This window comes from Pelobates fuscus, chromosome 5 (genome assembly GCF_036172605.1).
Source record: "Pelobates fuscus isolate aPelFus1 chromosome 5, aPelFus1.pri, whole genome shotgun sequence".
Lineage (NCBI taxonomy): Eukaryota > Metazoa > Chordata > Amphibia > Anura > Pelobatidae > Pelobates > Pelobates fuscus.
In genome coordinates this window covers 302,750,074-302,756,707 of record NC_086321.1, presented here as the reverse complement: position 1 = coordinate 302,756,707, position 6,634 = coordinate 302,750,074, and positions in this window count along the sequence as shown.

Genomic DNA, 6,634 nt, shown 5'->3' with positions numbered 1-6,634 from the left:
TTTTTACTATTGTTTATACCTGTGATAGGGTCGGGTGGGTCCTAAGGACCAATAGTCTGTGGGTCGGGGCCTGTAGCCTGCAAAGGCTGCTCTACTGGTAGCTCGGCCCCTGTAGCGACCAGCTCTCCCAGAAAAACATTGTGTTTGGGAGTGGAAAACCCTGCGTAATGAGGACTGGGCTTTATTTAATGTAGTAAAAACCGAGACATGCTTGGAGAGGTCTCGCATAAAACTGTCGCCGAATAATAGACCATCGGCTTCTGGTCCCAACTCTTTAGAGCTTAAGTCTACCAATTTGGCATCAATTTTATAGAGTGCCGCTTTTCGTCTCTCTATCGACATTGCCACATTGGCGTTGCCCAAAAGGCATAGAGCTCTCTGAGCCCATTCTCTTACGGTGTGTGGGTCAAATTCACCGCTAGTGAGTGCCTCATCTGCCAGGATAAAAATCTGGATTATAGGACCTGAAATTCCCAGAAGTTTGTCTTGGGCCGTTTTTAACCCTTGTTCAATACCCTTACGAGGGTCTTTGCCAGATTTAGTTAAGTAAGTGACACATAGGGTCAAATTCAGGAGTATTATTATTATTATTATTATTGCCATTTATATAGCGCCAACAGATTCCGTAGCGCTTTACAATATTTTGAGAGGGGGGGGATGTAACAATAAATAAGACAATTACAAGAAAACTGACAGGAATAATAGGTTGAAGAGGACCCTGCTCAAATGAGCTTACAGTCTATAGGAGGTGGGGTATTAGAAACATTAGGATAGGAAATATCAAGTAGGAGTGAAGCAGAGCTGGAGGAGAGAGCAAAGCACTATTCCATAGGGACAGGTATGTAAGGGAGAGATTACTCTGGGAGGCCATACGCTTTCCTGAAGAGATGGGATTTAAGGCCCTTCTTAAATGATTGAAGACTAGGGGAGAGTCTGATGGCAGTAGGCAAGTTATTCCATAGGAGAGGAGCCGCCCGTGAGAAGTCCTGCAAGCGTGAGTTGGCCGTACGGATGCGAGCAGCGGTCAGGAGGTGGTCGCGGGCAGAGCGGAGGGTACGAGGAGGGGCATACCTCTGGATCAGTGAAGAGATATAAGAGGGGCTGGAATTGTTCAGTGCTTTAAATGTATGGGTTAGCACTTTGAATTGACTCCTATAGGATACAGGGAGCCAATGTAAGGACTGGCAGAGGGGCGAGGTGTGAGAGGACCGACTGGATAGGAAAATCAGTCTAGCTGCAGCATTCATTACAGACTGTAGCGGGGCAGTACGGCTTTTAGGGAGACCAATCAGGAGAGGGTTACAGTAATCCATGCGGGAAATTACTAGAGCATGGACAAGCTCCTTGGTAGCATCTTGCGTAAGAAAGGGGCGGATGCGGGCTATGTTTTTGAGTTGGAACCTACAGGACTTGGCAACAAACTGGATGTGAGACTCAAAGGTGAGACCAGAGTCAAGTATATCGCCAAGACAGCGCGCTTGTAGGGATGGACTTATGTGGATATCACTGACTTGAAGGGAGAGTGAGAGAGGAGGATCAGTATTAGGAGGAGGAAAGACAAGGAGTTCAGTTTTAGAGAGGTTAAGTTTGAGAAAGCGTGACGACATCCAGTCAGAGATGGAAGAGAGGCAAGCAGTGACACGTTGCAGGACGGCCGGGGAGAGGTCTGGTGAGGAGAGGTATATCTGAGTGTCATCAGCGTACAGGTGGTAGTTGAATCCAAAAGAGGCAATAAGTTTTCCAAGAGAGGCAGTATAAAGAGAAAATAGAAGGGGACCAAGGACAGAGCCTTGGGGAACTCCAACCGAGACAGGGCGAGGGGAGGAGGTATCCTTGGAAAAGGAGACACTAAATGAGCGTTGGGAGAGATAGGAGGAAAACCAAGAGAGGACAGAGTCACAGAGACCGAGTGATTGAAGAGTTTGAAGGAGAAGAGAATGATCAACTGTGTCAAAGGCAGCAGAGAGGTCAAGGAGAATTAATATGGAGTAGTGACCTTTGGATTAGGAGTAGAGGCAACTTTGCCTGGAATAGTTGGTCTTGAGCATTCAGCCCTTAATTTATTTCTAATTTCTTTCTCGAGGGGCTTGCAAAGCCACATTTTGCAGAAACTGGCAATATGGTCAGGAGGGGCCCATTCGGCAGATCGTGGGTGACGAATCGCCCTTGGATCAAAAAATGGGAGGCCTGAAGCATCCAGAAGGATGTCTTAGTCAGGGTTGACACTTAAAAAATGAGACAACTCAGCTAGAATACTGGAAAAAGTGGGGGTCACCCACTATGAGGTAGGACATTGGGGTCACTCACAATATTTTGATAAGTGTGTTAGGTCACTAATGTGTAAGTGAATGCTATGGGGGGTCACCCAGTAACTAGAGGTGGTGATCAACCACTTAGTTCCAAAATAATAGATATATACAATAATCAATGTGGTGGGGGTCACCCACTAGAATAAAGCAGATGGTGGTAATCACCAGTATAATACAGATATATGCAGTGATAAGTGGGGGTCACCCACAATACAGAAATATATGTAGTGATAAGTGGGGGTCACCCACAGAATAAACAAGGTGGTGTCAGCCACACAAAATATTTTTAATAAATGTGAAATTATATAATTAAAAACTAATTTCTTTATTAATAAAAGGGGGGTCACCCAGAGTTGAGCAGGCTGGTCCTGTTGGGGCAAAAGTACCTGCAAGGATATAGAAGAAAAAAGTGATCAGAATTCTGATCTGCAGGAACACAACAAAACCCTTAATGAAAGGGTTAAATGGACAGAAGGAACTTACCTTCCGAAAGGGCTATAGTAGTGCCCACAGAGGATTCATCCAGTCAGGAGCCGCGGAGTGTGAATAGAACGCGAGCACCGCGATAAAAAATGGCCGCCACGAGTAAAAGGGGGCGGCGCAGTTCGGCAGAAGGCGGGAAGCAAATGAAAAAGGCGCGAAGGTTGCAACAGAAGTAACGGTCTCCTGGGAAATGGAGTCCGTTACTGAAGGGATTCCACTGACGGGAGGGGAGGGAAGTAGCCCGGCGGGCCGTTTCTGTTTGTGAAGTAAGAAACGGCCCGGCAGAAACTGAATGTTTAAAAGCCAATTAAAGGTGTATAGGCACTTGTAACATAGAGAAATAAGAAAAGATATATACATATAGAACAGGTGAAATAAAAACTTCTGGTATTAGATGTAACACTAGGAATCCATGAACCTGTCATTAGGGTTACCCCAGTACAGGATTAGTCATAGAAAAAACCCCATCAAATAATCTATGACAATTTAAAAATTCAATTAATGAAACTAGGCAACGTAATTAGAATAGACTCACCTGGGAGGCAAGCAGCAAAGAAAGAGGAAGTGGGAGGAGTCTGACAGCACTATATTGTTCTATGATGTGTTATGATTGGTTGAATTTTTTTTTACAACCTTGTTAACCCCTTAAGGACACAGCTTCAGAAGCTTGTCTTTCACTTAACCCCTTCAGGACGGAGTCAATAGTGCACGTTCTGATCAAAACAAAACGTAAACAAAAACTGGAATTTGCGCTATATGTCTGTTCAACCGTAGTTCCCCTCTTTCAAATTATATGCACCCACACTTATTATATATCATTTTGTTCAGGAGAAACAGGGCTTTAAGCTATCATTAACTATTCATATATGGAACATAATTTATTATGAATAAAATAAAAAAAAATGTGAGAAAATAAGATTTTTTTTTAAATTTGTATTTCCGTCTGCCATTTTAGCTGTGAATGTCATAATACTGTTAGGTTTTACTGCAAAAAAATGCACATATTTGTAATCAGCGATGTCTCACGGGTACAACAGTACCCCCCATTAACAGGTTTTATGGTGTTTTGGAAAGTTACAGGGTCAAATATAGAACGTTCCATTTTCAAATTGAAATTTTCCAGATTAGTAATGTTACCTTTGAGACTGTGTGGTAGCCCAGGAAAGAGAATTACCCCCATAATGGCATACCATTTGAAAAATTAGACAAGCCAAGGTATTGAAAGTGGGGTATGGTTAGTCTTTTTTAGTAGCCACTTAGTCACAAACACTGGCCAAAATTAGCGTTCATATTTGTTTTTGTGTGAAAAAAGCAAAAAACTAATATTTGGCCAGTGTTTGTGACTAAGTGGCTACTAAGAAAGACTGGACATACTCAATTTGCAATACCTTAGGTTGTCTACTTTTGCAAATGGTATGCCATTATGGGGGTAATTCTCATTCCTGGGCTACCATACGCTCTCCAAGGCAACATAACCAATCTGGCAAATTTCAATGTGAAAAAAATGAAATGCAAGCCTTATATGTGACTCTCTAACTTTCCAAAACACCATAAAACCTGTACATGGGGGGTACTGTTATTCTCGGGAGACTTCACTAAACACAAATATTAGTGTTTTAAAACCGTAAAATATATTACAACAATAATATAGACCATAAAAGTGCCGTTCGCTTGTAAAAAATGCGAAAAACGTCACTTTTACTTAAAATATCATTGTTGTAATACAATTTACCAGTTTGAAACACTAATATTTGAGTTCAGTGAAGTCTCCCGAGTAAAACAGTACCCCCTATGTACAGGTTTTATGGTGTCTTGGAGAGTTACAGGGTCAAATATAGTGCTTGCAAATTAAATTCTCTGCACTTTCTCCCTGTGTTGTCAGGCATGTCAATCAAATTTTAATTAATCAAATCACATAATTACGTTAAAAGATTATTTAAATATACACATAGAATTTTAATATATATGCATTTATAGGTATTTAAATTCTACGTGTATACTAATGTCATCTTTTATGTAATTATATGTATTTATCTATATATATATATTTGCGGTTATTTGTATTTTATACATAGATAGATATATATAGAATGTCATTCTAAGTGTATTTTGTTACCGATATATATATATTAATAACAAAATACAGTTAGAATGAAATTACATATGCATATATAATTTATATTAAATTTTGTTTCAATATTTTATTTATTTATTTTATTATTTTATTTATTTATTATTTTAATTATACGTATTTATATATAATATATATATGTACATCTATTATATATATAATATATATACATATTATATATATGTAACGTCATTCTAAGTGTATTTTAATATTAATTTATATACTTATATTAATATTAAAATACACTTTGCATGACGTTACATATATATAATATGTATATATATTATATATATAATATATATACATATTATATATATATTAAAATATATTAAATTTATTTTTAAACATGTTTATTTTATTTTTTTTACACCTCCTACCAGCAGGGGGACTGTCTGATATTTCAAACAGTCCCCCTGCTGGCAGATCCATAGCCAGCTATAGGGGGCCATGTGATCGCTCTTTGAGAGCGATCACATGGCCCCCGGGGGCCTCATTTGCCGGAGGGGGGCTGCCTGGGCTCTCAGGCAGCCCCCCAGAAGAGGATCGCGGCGGAGGTGAGTAGTTGCTGGCTCCTGGGGGCTTAAACCGTTACGGCGTTCCATGCCGCCGCAACGGCTTTAAAGCCCATTTAAAGCGCGACGGCATGGAACGCCGTAACGGCGTTAAGGGGTTAATGACACAAGCATTTTTTGCATTGTTTGCATTTTTTGCTGTTTGCGTTCAACTGCAATTTGCATTTTACTAATTTATTGCACCGACGCATATTATATACCGTTTTTTAAAGGACAGAAAGGGCTTTAATTTGATGTAACATATATTTACATAAATGCATATTTATTATTAAAAAATACAGAAAAATGCAAAAAAAATGAAAAATCTTGATTATTTTTTAAAGTTTTTGCAATAATAATGTGTGCACAATTAGTGCAGGTTAAGGAAAGTAATTAAAAATAAATTAATTTAGTTGTTCTGATTTACAGAATATATAATGTGTCTGGGATTTTAAGTTTTTTTTGGTAGTTACAGGTCACAAAGCACAAGGAGTAAAATAAACTTTTAATGTGGAGCGATTTTAGAATTTGGTATGTTTGTCTTGTAAGCTTAATAGCCATAAAAGAAAACAAAATTGCCACACAAAAGTATATATTTATATAAAGTAGACACCACAGGCTATTTACCTAAGGTTGTTTTGACACTTTCTACGTAGCCATTTTACCGCCAACCTCTGCTAAATATTGGAGTAAAATTGTGTTTTTGGGTTTTTTTTTCGCACACAAACTTATAACAAAGAACTTCTCATGTGTATTTTGTAAAGTTGGTGTGTGCTATTCCTGTACAAAGTTTTATTATTTGTTCAGTTACTTCTGCTGAGTACAACGGTACCCCCATTATATGTCTTTGGCACTATTTTGTGAAGCTACAGTGCCATATAGGAGACCTGTCCTTGTCAGTATTCACAGTAGAATTTTGAGAGACGGATTTAATGAGCCTATGCTTCCATTTGGGGTATTATAACAGTTTGACTGTTCAAAAAAACCCAACAAAGGCCTACCATTTGTAAAAGTAGACACTCCAGGGTATCTCATAAGGTGCATATTGTGCCTTAACATGCCCCCATTTTTTTTACCATTACATGCCAAAGTATGTGGTAAAAAATAATTTTGTGCATTTTTTACATACCGATTGCATTTTTGCTGGGCATTTTGTATAT